The sequence below is a fragment of the Rhynchophorus ferrugineus genome, unplaced genomic scaffold (genome assembly GCF_030347505.1).
Source record: "Rhynchophorus ferrugineus isolate W39M unplaced genomic scaffold, kcgeb_rfMv2 rfM1, whole genome shotgun sequence".
NCBI classification, from domain to species: domain Eukaryota; kingdom Metazoa; phylum Arthropoda; class Insecta; order Coleoptera; family Curculionidae; genus Rhynchophorus; species Rhynchophorus ferrugineus.
In genome coordinates, this window is record NW_027472580.1 from 10,239,072 (window position 1) to 10,260,207 (window position 21,136).

The 21,136-nt window shown below is 31.7% G+C and overlaps 1 non-coding gene across 1 annotated transcript; it reads left to right on the forward strand.

Moving 5' to 3' along the window:
- Nucleotides 1–708: 708 nt before the first annotated feature.
- TRNAQ-UUG (transfer RNA glutamine (anticodon UUG)) lies at nt 709–780 on the forward strand. The gene has a single exon. It is a non-coding gene; the product is annotated as a tRNA-Gln (tRNA).
- The last annotated feature ends 20,356 nt before the right edge of the window (nt 781–21,136 follow it).

Genomic DNA, 21,136 nt, shown 5'->3' on the forward strand with positions numbered 1-21,136 from the left:
TTTAATATTATAGCAACCTTGAGGCATGTCGAATTTTACATAGTGGAATAACGGTCTACAAAATACCCAGAAATATAATCCCAGATGTTGAACACGGGCGGGGTGCCAGCAGCGCCAGCTAGAACCCGATAAGCTGGCAACCCCAAGACGTTTATCTGGAATGTTATTGAATGGTATTTCCAATCATTCAGTAACCGACCATCGTTTGGTTTAGACTTGCCCTCATCGACTGCCCAAGCCTAGTGTCCAGGTAACACCGCTGCCATCCGTTTTATCTATTTTGAATTTTCTACATTTTCTATATTGCCAATAACTAACGGTCAAATAATGTAAACACCACTGTTTCATTTCGTTTTACCTCCATTCACCGAGCTATCTAATTCACCATAAAATATCTACTAAAAGATCGTCAACTTCTAAATTCACAATTAGACTTCTATGAATCAAAAGTACTAGTATAATTAATATACGCATATTAGGTTAATACGTATAATCGGAAATAAACTTGTTAAAATTATAACTAATATATATATATACAATGAAGTGAACCCATCCAAACTTATCTACATTATTTGATTAGTAACTCCTAAAATATGAATACCTTAGATGACGCTACCTGGCTGCATAGCAACAGAGCATATAATACTGAATATTTGCTATGCAATTAATAAACAATAAAATGTGATCATTTAGAACCCTTCAACAACAGGTTCCGTGGTGTAATGGTTAACATTCTGGACTTTGAATCCAGCGATCCGAGTTCAAATCTCGGAGGGACCTTCATATATTTTTACTGTTATGTAACAACGTATTACCTTTAATTATTGTTGTAATTTGAAAAATAGTGTATAGCTTACATGGTGTAACGGATAGCATTGTGAATTTAGCCACTTAAGATTTTAAATCAATAATTTAAAATTCATTATATGAGATTTTTACCTTGAAATAAGCATTTCAAATAAGCATTCATTATTTTAGCTTATTTTTCATATAACCACCGAAACGGAAATTGTTCCAAAATAAAATGTAAAAGTTATTCAACACGATATCTCTCTGAAGTACTTTAATCAAGTATGTCGACAGCAGCAATTAATTATATTGTTGATAATTTAATTATTTAATTATAATATATATTCATCATATATTCAACATACGATAAATTTTCGAAAAGGTCAAAGGTCGTAATTATAAGGTCCAAAGGTGGTAATCCTATCAGGTTGTTTAACAGTGGTTTTATTGATGGTTGTTCTTTTATTTATCAGCAATATATACCATTGATTAAAATACATGCAGACACCTAATATATACTACAAGTTATGTTAATTTATTAACGATTTTAGTAAAACTATTAAGAATTTTTGAAACCTCTTCAATATCGATATTTTAACACAGATAATGTATTTATACCGTTAAAAAAACTATCCTTGATCCTTTAGTTCTGACCAAAAAAAAAGTTAGTGCAAATTTATTCATTTTTTGGGCACATTCAGTATCTTTTATATAAAAAAAAAAACCTGATTTTCGAGAAACAAAACTAAATCTTTAAAATAATCTAATAAATATCTTTAAAAATATAAAAATAATATCATAATCTTTAAAAATTTTGAAATAGATATTTTACTTTTAAAAGGCAACAATAAAACCTCTTTGAATACCTTAACATAATTACTTTTAATTAATTTTCAAACTATATTGATAGATTTATTAAGTGGACAATAAATATTGGACTTTTAGAATTTGATATTGAATTTGATTTGGAATGAATTATTTTCCAATTTGCTCAAATACTACTGTAGCAAAAGGTTTATTTAGGTAAAATTAATATTGGATAAAATATTATATGCTTTAATACACTTTAATACATTCCAAAAATAATTAACGAAAAATCTGAAATAATTTAGTCTCATAAATTTAAATCCTTTACGTTATAGGATTTACCACTGTAATAATGATGATGTTCATTATAAATTATTCCTCTAGTACATGAATATTTGCATTTTAGATGTTTTATGTGAAGCTATTCACCTACGTGAAACTTAAAGGTTATTTTTTCATCATGATATTTCAACATCTCATTGTTTGCTAGTTTTTTGACAAAAATTCAGTACATATTAAATCATTATTATTTCTATTCATCTGATTTTTCCCACTGTTATTGGACCACTGGAAGTACTTCAAACACCTTATTTTTTAGTCGATTTCAGAAAAATAATTCCAAAAAATTACTTTAAGCAAAGCGATATGAATATAGAATATATGCAATAAATCACCCGTTCCTGCTTTGTTAATTCTTACTATTTTTTTTGATCACCTTAGTTTTTGGTATTACCAAATGTTTCGTATTTGAAATTTTTTTTTATAGTTTAGGTAATCAAATTTAAATAATATGAAACATTGACCAGTTACTATTCTAGTTGTGCTGATGGTTTATTGTCAGAACGAATTAGTACAAACGTCAATGTTCCTTAAATGTGTTACACAAAGAGATTTATGTGAATCGTTCGATTTGAGATTCTAATAAAATAAAACAACATTTCGTAGATTAATGTGAAATCGGAGATTTGCATGCCGTTTATTTATACAGAACAGATTTATGGCGTGGTTATTTTAAACGCACGCATCGAGAAACGATGCACTTAATGATAGGCTATAAATAGCTATATATAATTTTATAACATTTTAAGAATTAAAAATAAATATTTTTCGTAATGAATGAAAGTTTTAATTGAAACGAGATATAGTCCATTTATTTTAACTAGTATTGTGGTCCAATAGTCGATCATGTTTGAGAGTAACGAAAACTGGTTTAAAATTAATGCTCTTTTTCAAGAACTTGTTTATGTTTATGTGAATTTGTATATTTAATTCAAAAAATTCGTAATATTATTAAACATTATTAAAATAAGGAAAAATAAACACTTTTTTACTGTTGATTTATTAATTTCATGAACAATTGATAAAATGTTAAAAGAGTAAAGTGGCCCTGTGGTCAAAACTCGACCACAATTTATTAAGTTAATAATAGAGTAAAGAGAATAATTTAAAAATGATATCCTAATATTACTAAAACTTGTTTTGATTATATTTTCAATCAGATCAGAAATATATTTAATATAAATTATAAACATAAAGTAAATTGAAATTAATAAATACAAATATAATTTTTTTTAATTTAATTATCATATTGTTACTAATCGTTTCCGACTAACCTACAATTTGTCTTTATGATAACTTAAATCTAGATATATATCTAGGAGGACCCATCGGCGGTCCTATCTCAGACTGTGGTGAAATAATGTTTATACATGTCACTGCTGTATTTTATTATATGTACCTCACTGCACAAGATCAGATGGTTTAACTCTTTTGAGTCTGTGTCCTGCTCTAGTGGTATCCAAAAGTTGCAATACTTACAATATTCTCATGAGAATGGAGTCTTCTCTCATGCCCTCCCAATTCTCTTGATTTCTTGACTGACTGTGAATATCTGAAGGTCTCAATGTAGGTAGTCCTGTAGTATTTAGGTGGGCCCACATTACTTCTCAGGACTTTCCAGGTCTTGGGATCAATATAATTTCCGCCATGTATTGCTTATTACATTACCTTGTGTCCCACATGGGGTCTAAAAACTGACCAACAAATGAAGAAATAAAATCTATAAACTATTTTATAGCTGCTAATATTCCTGAAATAATTCATTTTAATTCTTGATTTAATGTTAATTTGTGCCTAAATTTGTATTTTGTTTATGTTACTCTTTGCAGAACATCCCCATAATTGAACTCCGTATGTCCAGATAGATTTCACTATTTGCTTATATAATAGCAAAACATTACCTACTGATAATTGTGATTTTCTTCCACTTATACTATACCTTCTCCTATATTTCATTTCCAATTCTTTTCTTCTCTTCTTTATATGTTCCTTCCAGTGAAATTTTGCATCAAGATTCATTCCGAGATATTTAGCATTGTTGTTATATGTAATTGGTGCTTGTACGGTTTGATTGTAGGTGAACTGCACACGCACATATTTACTTTAGTTAATTTTTATTTTCCAAGCTTGTGTCCAGTTATTTATATTGTCACATACCTGTTGTAATTTTCGTGTGGCTTCTTTACTATTGTCTCCGACAGCTATAATCGCAGTATCATCAGCAAATTTAGCCATCGTAATATTCTCCATATGTGGTATATCACAACTGTAGAGTAGATAAAGTATTGACCCCAGTACAATTCCTTTTGATACTTGTGGTACACCTGCTTTAGATTTTTTATTGTAGATTAAGCTTATTCTTGTTTAACTCTAATCATTCTAGCTATAATATACGATTTTAGTATTTCGGTGTGTAGTTTTTGTAGCATTTTCTGTAGTTTATGAACAAGACCTTCAAGAATCTAAGAATATGGCTAAGCATACTTTTTAACCTTCGTAGGCTCTTTCAATAACATCTATTATTCTGTGAACCTGGTCAATTGTTGAATGCTTAATGTTAATAAACCCAAACTAACATGTTGGTATTAGGTTTTTTCTCTCTATGATCGGTTTTATTCCTTTCAACAGGAGTTTTTCAAAAACCTTAGATATTACTGGCAGCAGCGATATAGGCCGATAGGCTTTTATTTCTTTTGCTGACTTTCCAGGTCTTGGGATCAATATAATTTCCGCCATCTATTGGTTGTTACATTACCTTGTATCCCACATGGGGACTAAAACTGACCAACAAATGAAGAAATAAAATCTACAAACTATTTTATAGCTGCTAATATTCCTGAAATCATTCATTTTAACTCTCAATTTAATATTAATTTGTGCCTAAATTAAAGTATTTGTCACCTGCAATATTGGGTTATTGCTTTGTTACGTTTCATTTGTTCATTTACCAATGAAACCTGAAATGGATTAGAAGTTAATACCAATAAATTTTACAATTACCTCTAATAAAATGCTATACTTCTTCCCCGCAAACTTATCAGTTACTATCATCACTTCTTAAGCAAGAATAATTTTCATTAGATGTTCTGAGTTCACCAGATATCAGATTAATTGAAGTCTTTAAAATTGAAAATAGGTTGACTAATATATATATATATATATATATATATATATATATATATATATATATATAATCATAACATAAATATGAATCTGTCGCTTGGGAAAATATAAATGGTTTTTAATGAAAGAGGGCAGATGATTCTTTTTTTGTTAATTTATATTAGATAAAATTTTCGCATTTGTGGTGTTTTAGTCTCACAGCTGAACATACCTTTTGATAAAGAAGACACATTAACTTGTTGTCCCTACAAAAAAGTATAATGGATCTTTATATGATCACTCTTAGTCGTTTTTTATCCAAACTTACTCTAACTCTAAATTGCTCCAACAATAGGGAAATAGTGTGCAGTATATAGGTTAAATCTGAATAACTCTAGCACTCTGTAGTAACGTTCAATTACTTAAACGTTACATACATTTAAAATAATATATATAGAAATAAATAATTTTATTCCAATTTAGTTAAGAAAGTTCCAATATTTGATGAACGTTATCTCATTAATACAATAGTTACGACCTTATTTATATTAAAACAAGAACGGATTGCCAGTTGTTTAGGAATGTCCAATCGACAATATCAGGAAATTGTTCAGATTACAACGGATTTAAGTGGAAATCGTTACCGCAATTTTGGAATTTCCCCATTTCCCATGTCGTCCGGACAGCGAAAGCCTGTAGACAAATCGTTGACATCTTATCCTATTAAGCCATAGTTTAGAAACAATTCTATTATAGCACAGAGCGGAGGCATTTTCAATGACAACCCTCTGTATCGGTTAGGATGACGTACGGGGGGTTGGCGGCAATGTTGGGACGCATTAATAATGGATCAGCTGTTTCAGATTTTCTGGTATTGTGTCGAGCGAGAACAGTCTCAGAATGGAATTGTTGGTCTCACTTGAACAAACGGGGAAACCGTTTCAATAAATTGTGGTGTGTAATTTAGATAATCAAACATATACTACATAGTTCAAAAAGTTTGCTAAATTGCTTTTTGATATCTTGATTGATTTGAGCTTATACATCATTAAATCATTGTGTGATCACCTGTGTAACTTTTGAATCTAAAGTGTACATAACAGGTTAATTGAAAAGTCCCCCGCCTGACACATAGATGGCGCTACTAGAATAAATCCATATCTATATGTTTTTTAGTTAACCCTAACCCTCAAAAGATGCGCGTATAAATTTGACAGTTGTCGGATCATTAGTTTGTGATCATAGAATTTTGAGTGAAGCAACTTTTGTTATTGTGAATAAAAAATGGTTAAAAAGGAATTTCGCGGGTTGACAAAATATTGCATTTTGACGGGAAAAGATACAGTTCAACCAAAAACTTGACTTGATACCGACTTTCCGGACACTGCCCCAGGAAAATCGACTATCAAGGATTCGTATGCTAAGTTTAGACTTGGTGAAATGTTCACGGAACACTGGGAACGCAGCGGACGCCCAAAAGAGGAAATAGAAAAAGGACGCAAAATAGAAAAAGTAGTTCAGTGTAAAAGTTATTTAGTTTGCTTTTTAAGCGCTAACCAAATCACATGATAAGTTGTAGCTACACTGTTTCTACTGTTTCTATGGTTTAATAGTTAGAACATTAAGCTCACAATGAGAGTTCGCATGTTTGATTCCCAAAAGAGCAGCAACTTTCTTTCTTCAAGTTTGGTTAGTATTTTCGAATTTTTTTTGAGTGGGAAATCAGCCATGTAAAGGCTGAAGAGAGCAGGGGCTAGTGGAGAACCTTGCGAGATTCCTGCGGAACTCTGTTTTCGAGAGGAGACCGCGTGACCGATCCTCACTTGAAAGGACCTACCATCAAAGTATGAATCAATTAGGAAGATTAGGTCATTCAGTAGGCTAAGCTGTTTCGTTTTGTATATTAGACCGTTGTGTCATACTTGTTCGAAAGCTTTGGAAACATCTAAAAAGATGACTTTAATTTTTTGACCTTTTGTTAATGCCTGGTGGATTGCTGTGGATTGAGGATGAGATCGCGTGAGAAACTCTTTTATACGATACGCCGCTGCTAATTCCACCGTACTTTCTTTCCAATGGTGATGGCAAATGATATACTTATCTGCATAGCATACTTACCGTTCACGACAAAACGTTAGCACACTATACATTTTTCGATACGATTTTACGATACGCCGCTGCTAATTCCACCGTACTTTCTTTTCAATGGTGATGGCAAATGATATACTTATCTGCATAGCATACTTACCGTTCACGACAAAACGTTAGCACACTATACATTTTTCATTGCAACTCTAAATACAAATAAATATTTAGCTTTTAAACTATACGATTGAAAACAATTAGTTATGGCATTCATGTAAATATTACAGAGAGACCGCTATTGTTTACTTATAGATTCAGCGCAAAATCCTGTCGCTCAAACGTTGCGTCAAAACAATAGCACAATTAATTAAAAAAGAAAACTGATCGATATTTTTTGATTTTTATTAAAATAATAATAAATTTTACTCTATTCTTCACAACTTCAATCAGTTTCTCTATCAGTGTTTCATATAGATTTTAACTTAATATTAATCTATATTTCTCTACTCATCTTAGATTTCATTTTTTAGCTGTGCTTTTCAACATTGTTACATTGTTTACCATTTGAGTACGCAGGACATTCTAGCTTACATCTAATTTGAATGTTGTGTTCTGAAAAATAGTCTTTAACGAGTTTCGCAGTATGAACAGCAACATTGTCTTACTGAAATTTTTAATTCTGTCTGTCAATTTGTGTACATTGTGTACACTGTTATGTAAAGATAAGGTGAACAAATAAGTTTTCATGATTTTTAACGTACAGATTCATCCTCCTTAAGATATTTTCTTAACTATTCCCGTTGCTGTTTAAATATTATGTGTATATTATCACTAAATAATTACTTTTAATTCTATTTATTTCATATAAGGGAAAAAGCTTCATTCAAAAAAGAAAAAAAAAAGTAAATTATTCTACTATAAAATATTCCAAATATTCTAAATAATTACTAATATAAATATTTCATCCAACTTACAGAATCACATATTTAATGGATGACAAGAAAAACTGCTATTGGACAGGAGCTATTTCATAAGCGACATTTATAGATAAGAATGTGTTAAGTCATCTCATTAACAGTTGAACTTCTATCCCTAGTATTTTATGTATAGTCATTCAATTTCTTAGGGGGTAAAACCTGAACGCCTGACACGAATTATTTTCAATTAAATTGATCTTTTTATTATGATAATGTTTACTTCCTTTTTTAAATGTTTTTTGCATTGTTACATAAATGTATTTGTATGTATATAAAAAGTTACATTAATTTTTGAGTTGGCTCTCTTTATTGACTCTAGCTGATTTATTACTTTTACGGCACTTTTAAACCATTTGTATATCTTCGCTGACTGGCGAGTGGAAATAATAAATGAAGCAAATAAAACATTAAATAACAATAACACAATAAATGAAGAAAAGAGTAAAATATGGAAATAACTAACCAAACTATGTAAAACCTAAGAATGAAGATTTTGTGGCACCTAATCTTATGTAAATGGTTCAAAGTTGTTTTATAATAGATGTTTGGTTCCATGGCGATGTGAAAGGTGAAAAATGTCAGTTTAGCTTAAAATATTTGTGTATTTTATTAACTTTTTCACAAATTGGTCCGTGATGTTTATCTTTAACATCGAACTATCTGTTGTATAAGTTAATTGACCTATGGTATTGAACTGTGGGGTTCTATTAACAAATCTAACATAGATATCTTCAGAGGTTCCAGACTAAAGTGTTGCGAGTCATCGTCGATGCCCCATATTACGTCTCCAATAAACTAATTCATAGCAATAGCTCCTTAGAATTCACAACAAGTGTGATTTGAAGTGTTAGTGTAAAGTAATCTGAAAGACTGTTAGTGCATCCCAATGCATTCGCCAAACAGTTAAATGTGCGCGATGACAGTGAAGTTCGTGGGCTCAAATGTTAGTTTACATTCTAACTGATTAACAGAGACATAGAGTGAGATATAATAAGCTCTAGAATAAGTTAGAATAGTCTCTAGAATACGTTAGGATAGAGTTTAGAATAAGTTAGATTAGTATCTCGAATAAGATTTAAATTATAAGTTTGTACAGCAGATCACTTACTGAAGCGATGTTCTACATGTCAGTTGAAATTGAAAACTACATTATAATACTTATTCCCACGGATAGATTGTTGAAATTCTAAAAAATAATTAAATAATTAATAAAAAGTAGTATTTTAATTTGTATAAATTTTTTCGACCTTCCTGTCAATATGACGATACGATGTTGGTTTGATAACGATTTTGTCTTTTTGCTGCAACTGTGTATCAGTTAAATCATGCTACATATATATCACAGTGCTAATAAAGTAAATATACGTTTAAGTCACCAAATAACACAATAGTGTTGAAGTGACTATATTTTTTTAAAAATATGTCATTCTGCATAAATTTGAACAAGTGGTAGTCCTAAGGTTTTGTCTGGGTGTATTCTTCACAGTGCAATATTTTTTTTTATTACTCTTCGTGAGTCCACAATCTGCCCTATTGGCAATAAGTATTTCTTCTGTTTATATTATATATACATGGCATGTAGAAAATCACTTCATTAAGCAATCTTCTGTATAAAATATTATCTTAATTAATTAGTCTTATTCTAATGCTTATTCTAAACTCTACATATGTCCAGTAATCAGATCAGGTGGTGTTAAACGTTTTAGTCTACGCACTTCACTATCACGTCGCATATTTAGCTGATTAGCGAGTACATTGGGATGCACTGACACTCTTTCGAAGTACTTCACACAAACACGTTGGATTACACTCGTTATAGGTTCTCCAGGCCGTTCTTTACCAATGATATCAAAATTACCGCTTAATTTGCTTTGAGTCAAGTTCAAGTTCAATCAGTACCCAATTATTAAGAGACCAAAGTAAAAAGTCAGCCATATACCTACGATGACAATAATGATGATGATGGGAATACGAATAACGTTATATACGACTTAACCAGCTGTTATGAACAATTTTTTTGCAATTAGACTACAGTATCCTCACAATAGCCCCTAAAAACCCTTTTAACTCGACAAATAAACGGCACGGAGCTTTATTAAAATTTGTCACTCCCTCGACAGGAGAAAAGAGGCGGACGGTCCCCGCTGGATCTGATCCGTCATTCTCCAACTCGTCATCGGCCGAAACAACGCGGCTCCTAAATATCCCGAAAACGGTTTCGTATATAAGAGAGGCCAGAGGCCGATCATTAATCATCGCTTAATCGTGAACCGGGGAAACGTTTCGATTGAAAAGCGTATGTGCTCGCCGACCATGGGTAGTCGTGCGATCCGGTGGTCATGGATTTCACCAGGAAGTTAGGGTATATCCGGCTCGGTTCGGCGACGGATCAGCTGCCGATCGAGGGGCGCACGCGGGGTGTGAGTAATCGAAAACGGTTACAAGGGGTTGAAATGGGGTTGATTTATTCTGTACGAGAGAGTCGTTTATTGGGATTCGGCGAATGGATGATTGTAATTTAAATGAAAAGTTCTGCGGCCGATTGTTCTATGAGTCGATCAAGATTCATTGATTTCCTGGGGAGTAGTATATCTTCAGGATACCTGATGGATCTAAATATAATTGACACCATTTCTTGCCATCGTTTTCACTAACTTGTGACACGGTGCATTGTCTTGGTGAAGCAGCACTTTCTTTTTTTTCAAACACGGCCGTTTTTCGGCGATTTCGTCCATCAAGCGGTCCAATAACGCAACGTAATAGACGCTGTTGAAGGTCCTTCCCTTTTCAAGGTAATTAATGAAAATTATTCTATGTACATCCCAAAATACAGACGCCAAAACATTGCCAGCCGGCTGTTGCATTTTCCCACGCTTTGGAGCGGTTTCATCATGTGCATGAAACTGACATGACTGTCGATTGGACTTCGGAGAAATGATGGAGCCATGTTTCAACCATCGTCACATATCGATGCAAAAACTCGTGTTTATTACGCTTGATCATCGTCAAACACTGCTCCAAATCATCAACTCGTCGTTGTTTTTGGTCAAAAGTCAGCTCACGCGGCACCTAGATTTCACAGAGCTTTTTCATACTCAAATTTTCAGGAATGATATACACGTTCAGTTGATATATTTAGAGTGTCTGCTATTTCATTCACTTTCAATTTACGGTCATTCAAAATCATTTTGCGGATTTTTTAAATGTTTTCGTCGGTAAAAACCTCTTTTGGGCGTCCACTGCGTTCACCGTCTTCGGTGTTCATTTCACCACCTCTAAACTTACCATACCAATACTTGATGATTGATTTTCCTGGGGCAGTGTACGGAAACTCGGCATCAAGTCAACTGTTTGCTTCAACCGTATGTTTTCCCTTCAAAAAGCAGTATTTTATCAACAACAATCCTTTTTATCCATTTTTTTCACAATAACAAAAGTTGCTTCACTCAAAATGCTATAATTCTCAAACTAATGATCCAACAGCTGTAAAATTTATACACGCATCTTTTGAGGGTTAGGACTAACTGAAAATCATATGAATTTAATTCTAGTAGCGCCATCTAGGTGTCAGGCTGGGGACTTTTCAATTGACCTGTTATAACAAGCGCATACCTGGAAATGATTCGATCCAGCAGGCGCGAATCTCATTTTAACAACTCTCCAACTTTCAGTAATGGATTCACAAAATAAAGTACTACTGGAACGAGCATATTATTAAATATATAGCACTAAATAGTAAAATATATTTAATTTATTTTAGCTATAAGGTCGTACAAATTACAACACTTTCTGAATATGTACATCTGCAAGGATAGTATACTCTATATGATAAAACGTGTATATTGGTTACAGGGCAAGTTACTTATTATAAAATAAAATATAAAATACTAATCTAAAAAAATCGTTAAGCAAAAACTATTGTAACTATTGTGAATAATAAAAAATAAACAGGTCTTGATAATATTGTAATAAATTGTTCCAAATAATCTAAAGAACGTTACATGAATATTGTTAAAAGTTTTAATTCGTTCACCAATAGCAACATCTTACGCTTGCATTTTATCGCCACACCTGCTAAAGACCCATTCCATCAATTATATTTGACACTGTAAACTGAAGTAAGGCTCAACATCAAACAATTAAAATTGGCACAATGTGGGTATGTCTCAGCAGGTTGGCACACATATGTCCCCTATAAACACTTCTCCGGATATGCGGGAATAAACCAGACAGGTTGTTGAGACTGTCCCAGAATTCGAAAATAATCAAGCTCTTTAGTTTTTATGTACCTGCTGCATATAACGAACAATTTTCGATATTGTTATGTGAAGATATGTTTAAAATAACCGATTTTAGTATATTTTTGATAAATTGTAATTAATATTATTATTTTCCTGGTTTGGTTTTATTTCAGGTGATGATGTTATATGTTCTAAAGACTATACGAGGGTCAATATTAATATTTCGGGATTGGCAACACTATCGTCATGTGAGTCCATCTGACGGTTCCATAGTAAAGTTTGACATTTTTGACGATATACGTACTCACGATTTTTGTTACGACGTGGATTATCACAACAAGAGTGCATCAATCAACTTAATTTGATTTTTGGCGATAAAGCTCCATCAAAAAGCACCGTTTATCGCTGGTTTAGTGAATTCAATCGTGGTCGTAGTTAGCTGTCCGACGAGTTTCGTGAAGGTCGTCCAAAATCGGTTGTTGTGCCAAACACATCGATGCTGTGTGCGAAATGATTAAGCAACATCGTCATGTCACCTATTGTAAGATCACTCAATGAAAGCTCGTGTCGATTGATGCAAAGAAATTCTTAAAAAATTGAATCGCGGTGCTTCGAAAGACGTTTATAATATCGTAACAGGTGACGAATCATGGATATATTCGTATGAGCCCGAAAGTAAGCAGCAGTCGACTATATGGGTGTTCCAAGATGAACCAAATCCAACAAAAGTTGTTAGCGCACGAAGCATTTCAAAGAAAATGGTGGCCTGTTTCTTTGGGAAAACTGGCCATATTGCAAAAGTGTCTCTAGAGGATCGTAGAATAGTAAATTCTGATTGGTACACAACCGTTTGTTTGCCAGAAGTCTTCGGTTAAATAAGGAAAACAAACAAGAGACGCCGGATTCTTCTTCATCATGACACTGCAAGCTCTCAAAAAAGAGACTACTTGAGCACTTAAAACATCGAATTGATTGGTCATCCGTCGTACAGTCCTGTTGGCACCCAATGACTTCTTGTTTCCCGTGAAGAATAAACTTCAAGCGTTCAAAAATCATGTTTTGAAGATACCTCATTTGGAATGGAATAAATGTTTTGAAAATTGGTTTAAGCATATGCAAATGTGTATCGATCATCGTGGCGAGTACTTTGAAAAACAATAAAAATATATTCGCAGCTTAACAATTTGTTTTTTTTTCCTATTCCCGAAATATAAATAGTGACCCTCGTGTTAAGTTGACTTTAGGAAACTGAGTGTTAAATTCTTCACAAAAATTATACTAGAAAAAATCTGATTATCCAAATATTGTCAGAAACTGGCTTAAGATCTAAGAAAAATAACACAATTTTTATAGTTACACCTAATAAAATCTTACTAACATACGTTTCAATGGTGCTTTTGAAGTTGTATCAATTTACAAGCAAGAGGAGTAGATGATAAATACATCAGTATATCATTCATAGTGTATGTATTATATATTGTAGTTATTACATCAGTATTATTATATAATATAAAATAATATGTAATGGAAATTTAAAAATACGTTATATAAAATATAAAACATGTTTTTTTTTATCTTAAATTTTATCAGTGACACCTTGGTGCCTAAAAATGCAATAAAAACTATATGCTGTGTCGAAAATAATTTATTTTCATCTACCTGATTCAGATATTTACTCCACCATCTGTTACCTGCCATTTTCAATTACATTCTGTTTTATGGTAAATTAAAAATGTTTGACGTAGTAAACAAAATGACAATGGGGGCATTTCGCAGCAGGTTGACGTATATATAGCCCCCATTTTATTACTTTTGAAACATGCGGGATCAACCTGAAGAGATATAGTGATACAACAACATCAAATGTTTGGTAAATATGTTTTTATCGGGTACATACTCGGTTAAACCCTTCTGTTTAAAAGTTACTAAATAATGTACGTATATTTCACTTGGAAATATGAAAATATAAAATGAAAATGCCTTGAATTTAAAAAGAAAACATTAAAATTAATTAATTTTATAAATATTATTACGTTAGTTGATCGAATATTTATATTATATATATATATATATATATATATATATATATATATATATATATATATATATATATATAAATATAAATACATATTTTAAAGGTGGTTTAAGAAAAATACTGCCTATTGTCTAAATCCAACTCTTTTAAGGTTTTTCTCATTTAATAAAAACGTTTGGAAATAGTTGTTTCAATAACTTTCAGCTGAATTTCAGCAAGCTCTTCGGTATTTTCGAGCTTTCGAGGCTATCCAAGATGCCACTGGGTACTACCAATTAAAGATTACCAACTTTGAAACGTATGTATCAAGGACTTGACGTGAATTGACGTCGTTCGAGTTTTCCTTTTATGCAACGTCAGAATCAAGGAATCTACAAATCGATTTCGAAGCTTTGGGACCATGTTTCGTACATTAGAATCGGTATAGTCTGCTATTAGGACTTTGAAAATATATCGATATATCAATATTTAAAAAGAGTTACTTGTAATAGTATATCAAAAATGATGCTATTTTGAAATTATTTAGACAATATTAATATACTTGAGCCAGTATATCAATATTTTTATTTTTCTCGATAAACCTTTTATAAAATACCGACAGATTTATTGATATATTGATATTTTTCCTGGAGGTTAACTCACCAGTATGCAATACCGAATATAGTGTTTAATATTTATATGCTCTGCTAGTTTGGTAACAAACGAAATTGACGTAGACCAATTGTACGATATTGAGCATCATTAACCTTGTATGGTGCTTCGTCAGATCCCAATTATCGGTCTTGGTATCAGCGACTTTGATGTGGTAACTTTTATGTCAATGGCAAAAAAAGTCATGGAGCCAAAATGACATAGACTTATTGGAAAAGGACCCAGTTCAAACTCTCAAGGAACTTTCAGACAGCTTAGCAGTTAGCGAACGAACTGTTTCCAGGCATTTCCATGCGATGGGAAAGATCCAAAGGTACGAAAAGTAGCGATTCTTCACACAAATTGTCTGAAAATACTACATCGAACGGTTTCAACATCGCGATTATTAATTGAAAGTCAAATAAGAAGACATAGATGACCTACTGTAGCTTATTGTCACTGACGATGAAATTTTATTCTTATAACATCTTTATTAGATACGCTTATTACAACCTAAATTTACTAATAATTTATTACTACATTTCCTATGTAGTTGGATTAATTAAGAAGCAAGACGAGTGCGAGAAAATACATCAATATGTATTCCTTATTTATAAAATTATAATTATTTATTAATTATTAACTTATAGCTATAGTTCACACTAAATGTATACACTTTATATAAGTTCGTATGGTTTTGTTCGCTTCGGTCTCTTGACATCCTGCGCGCTGTGCAGCAGTTGTATTGCTTCCACGTTAGTATGATTTAGTAATCTTCTTTCGTGTTTCAAGGCGAAATCTTGGATAACTTCGCAAATCCATTTGATTTGAGGGTCATCGTGCAGTTCTTCGTTGGTTACATAGCGATAGGCATTGGTAATCAATCGAAGAACCTTGTTTTGACAGCGTTGTGTGACTAGTTGATTAGAATTTTTAGTGCAACCCCATATTTGCACCTCATAGGTCCAAATTAGCTTTATAATTGTATTATAGGTCAACCTCTTTGTATTTAGATCAAGTTAAGAGTATCTTCCGACTAACCACTGTAGTTGTTTTATTTTGGTTCTTATGTGTTTTGCTTTTTGTCTAACGTCATGCTTCCAATTTAATCTACCATCAAGATGGATAGCAAGGTATTTAGTTGATTTTGCTGGAGGAATTGGGTATCCATTTAGTGATATAATTAAGTTTTTATTATTTCAACTGGCGATGAAAATGAATGTACTATAATAGTCATAATCGCAAAAATTCATGGGTAGGCCGAGAGAGACTCATTCACATTTACACCGAAGCAGAATTATCATGGTTATAAAGTTTTACTCTACATATGGTGGTATCAGCAATGTGTAGTTGTATTAGAAACTACTAAAACCAAATGACCATTTCTGCAGATGACTAACGATGTCATTCTGAAATTTCAAATATGTATTATTGTTTTCAACTCTCGTTATAGTAAGACGATGTGTGAAAAGGTATTTTCCGAATACCTAGTACATAATATTTTATAATTCATATGTTGGTCATCAATTTTATGAGATTAAGCCCACGCGGATATATTTTCCTTCATATTTATTTTCACAGATCGCCATTTTACAGTAAAGCAAGGTGACGAACATACCGAATTACATGTAATATATTGTGGAGTTCCGCAAGGTAATGTACTGGGTCCAGTACAGTATCTTCTATACACAGCTGATCTACCTACAACAAAAATAACCACTGTGGCAAGATACGCAGATGGCACGGCAGTCTTAGTCTCTCATGTAGATACATCAATTAAATTTCAAGCACACCTAAATAAAATACAAATGAGGCTGAAAAGATGGCGTTCAAAGACCAACGAAACAAAATCCACTCATATAATGTATACACTGCGTAGAATATGTCCGCCAGTCTATGTCAATAATTATCAACTGCCGCAAGCCAAGGATGTTGAATATCTTGTTATGCGCCTAGATCGACGCCTAATGAAGTGATTTTCTACATGGCATATGTATATAATATAAACATAACAAATACTTATTTCCCTCTCGGCAGATTGTGGAACTACTAAGAGTAATAATAAAAAAATATTTATAGTACTTTATAGTAGTAGCACGAAAAATAATACGATTTACTGTTAATTTCATTCAATTACAACAAAAACCACACTAACCTTCAACCGGCCTGATCTTATTCGAAACGAATCTTATTAAGTAAACAATAAGAGAATGATGTATTGTTCGTTTCTCATCCAGAGCTTTTATGGACACTGTGCATTAGCACTAGCCGTAAATTCAATTACCTTAATAGTAGTTTACTGTTTGCTTGACACCAATTGACATAATATCGCAGATGAACCACAGTTATCTTTCATTATTGCGGAAATCGTTCGAGAAATGCAGAAAGTGCAGAAAATGGAACAGCTGTCGTACATATGCACGGCCTCGGACCCGAACGTCGAACGGGCTTTCGAAAGCCATAACCGTCATCCTGTCAAAAACAGCTGTTTGCGAAAACCACCCGAAAGGTATAGGAACGATTAAATTAATGAGTCGAGTCCTTATTAAAATATAGACTAGTGTTTTTAGTAAATTTTGTATATGATACCCCGTAAATGTATGTTATGTATAGTGGTTGTAATTGTAATGAACGTATTTCATTTAACAGGGTTTAATGAAAGTAATTAACTAGAAGTTTCGAGCCGTAAATGGTAAATACATAATAGAAAAATATTTAGGAAATTGAAAGCAGCGATGAATTAAAATGTATGCTAATTCCCATAATGGAAACAAGTTTAAAATGTTTATTATTAATAGTAATCACTGTGGTAGATATTCGACCACTATTTATTAAGTTAGTCATATTTTTCTCATGGTATGTTACTAAAACTTGTTTTCGCAATATTTTCAATATAAAATCAGAATCATATAACATCACAGTATTTAATATATATCATTAATTAAAATAATAAAGGCCGGTTCACTAATATGTCTTAAAGGGCATTTAGACGTTTCAATAATCAAAAAAAAAATTGATAAGTTTAAATTATAACACCACCGAACTTTATAATAAAATATCATTATTAAGATTATTTTCAGAACTGTAACAACTTGTTCAATTGATATATAGTATAACAATTCAATCTAATAACACATACTTCCTTCATGTCTTCGAAATATTTTTTACATCTTTAAGTCTAAAAATGCCATGCTGATGTATTATGCTTTGTTTGTTTGTCAAAGCAAGTAATAATGAGAACAAGTGAAGGCTGACAGATAGAGTTCTAAAAAATATTTCAGAACAGATTTTTCGTCTCTGGAAAAATATTCTCGAATTCATTACAATGGCTTAAATATACGTTAAGATTTTGTAGCAGAAATATTCCCTAGTATATTATCCTGGAGAATGACATATATCTTCATCTAACACTCTTTTCACAGACACTTTAGGATCTAAAAATTGACATTAAATCATAATTATTAATTACTTGTATTGAATTAATTAATATTCTTCAAAATGTTATTAAAATAATATTACTTGGAGTTAATATCATATTTAAATATAGTGGAAAACAGAGATTATTATTAAACAAGTCTGAAAACTTTCTCTTTGGCTGAAACAAAATATTTAATTTATTTTATTACGCGTTAGATAATAATATATTATAATTAATTAGTAACGTATTTCAGAATAATGTAGGTAAATGTTTAGAATTTCTATATTTGGTGGAAATATATAGATTCTTTTAATTAAATTTTAATTAACTAGAATGAAGGAAGTTATAAATAATAAAGAATTAATTAGTACTGAATTTATTTTGTTTTTATTATTTTATATATTACTTATTAAAAACAATATCTAATGAATATTGTTATGTTTTTTATTATATATTTCTTTTGTTATTAGTAATCGTCTATAATAAAATAAAATGTCGTTTTATTTAACATTTATATTTTTATTGTTAATACAAAAATTCCAGCGAGTTTTACGTGTGTCCTTTAATAGTACTCTATTATATTATGACAATGCTGACTGAAACAAACAAAAAAATTTACGTTTACAATTACAATCAGTAACACTGGTATGATCAATATGACACCTCTTTTCTTGAATAATGAGATTTGTTAGCAGCCAGAGGTATTAAGGAAAATATTTCATAGAATGAAACGAACTTATAAATTAGATCTATATTGAACGCTAAGAAAAAATAAAACCTAGAAAGTGTGTAACCACCAGAAAGCATTAGTTTTTGGTTTTTTTCAGCGCATACAACAATTTAACTTGTTAATTTGACATATTTAAGTACGCACTGTATTGTCTCGATTGAAATATATTTCCCAACGTATCTAATAAAATAGATTTAGTAAATTTTTAATTATAAAATAATTTAGAATCAATAATACAGAATAGAAGCTGAATGAAAATTATTGAGATGTTTTACATACCCGTCAGAAAAATGAAAAAACCTATACTGTAAACATTAAATTTTATTACATACATTATGTTTTACATATTCTTTAGCATTATATTATTTCTCTCTGCATCTACCTCCAAGTCTGTCTCCAAGTTTGTCTAGGATCCGCATATGACGATTTGGCGAATTGCTATTAAAAAAATCATATAAAACTGATTATCAAACTTAATATCTCAAAAAACAACTGATATTAATTAATTTATTGACTGGTTAGGTTGGAGATATATAGGGTAGTGTTTTAAAACCATTCCTATATTTCCTTTATCTCATACACTGATAATATCTCATTAACAAAATGAACAGTAATTAACAGAATATTTTTGAAGGACATTCCACAAATGGATTTTGAAAAACTGGGATATACAGCTCGATGACAGCTCGAAATGTATACATATAAATTTTATGTTGCGGCGAAAAAACAGAAATACATCTAACCTTAGCAATATAACTCGACGGATATCTAATTGTTCAAGCAGGATCAGCGAAATATATCAGCACTCATCTCGATGGTAGATTAAATGAGAAGCAATAGATTAGAAGCAACAAGTAAAACTTAGTCGTAAAACAGACAGAAAATCAGGCGGGTGGGGTAACAATTCCCATTTCCATTTCATAGTATGTTTTCACCGGTTTTGCAACATGTATGGTATTCTGGCGGTTCTTCACAGAGTAGCCAGCTTAAATGCATCACTTCTGCGTCAAATCTTTCCATTGTTTTTTGGTTATTCAAAACATTCTTTGTTTTCGGCGTCAGAAATACTGCATTTTAAACGTCGAAAGCAATGTTCACATGTTGAAATCTATGGAGCAAAGTTGCCATAAGCTTCACGCAGCATTCAGTGATCTTCAGCCACGTTTTATTCCATATTGAAACTTCTTAATAAAAGTAAAACTTCCCGCAAATGTATATCGGTACAAATTCAGACATTTTCACGAAAAAAAAATGTTTATTAAATCAGTATGTGTCAATGAGACATAATGAAAAATGAGGCTTTACTATGAAGTTGTAAATCCGTTAAATTACAGGGCTGATATAAGCATGGAAATTAGGTCAGATTCAATTACAATATCCTCAATTTGAGATGACTCAGAGATCCCGAAAAATACTCCATCTCAATACATTATCCGAAAACTACGGCTATCGAATAACAGTTGAATAACCGAACTATATAAAAGTCCCTGAAAACTTGATATCGTCGTTATCAACGCTCGATTTAAATCCGGCGCCATTAAATTTCCATTAAAATCGAAAACAGTTCTATCGGATTCAATATTTGCTTTGCCTCGTTTTTTGAGAACAGCCTTGACTTCTATATATTGGACATTCAAATATTGCCGAGTGGAAATAAAAAAATAAAATAAATGTGTACCGAAAAGTCAATTTACATTCGACGAACAAACAAATTTATCAACTCCCGATTATACGGCTCGTCGATTTTATTATTCAATAAGGATTCTATTTTAAGATGCTTTGGATAAGCTTTAACAACCGATATTAGAAAAACAGTGTATAAATTTAGAAGTTGATTTATACTAGTGTTGGGAACAATCGACTGAAATCGACTATCGACCGTTCAGTAATTGACTACTTTTTACTATCGACTATTTCAGTCGCTATTTTGGTTCGACTGTTTTTACTAGTAACTGTTTTCAGTCGCTTTTTTCGGTCCGACTG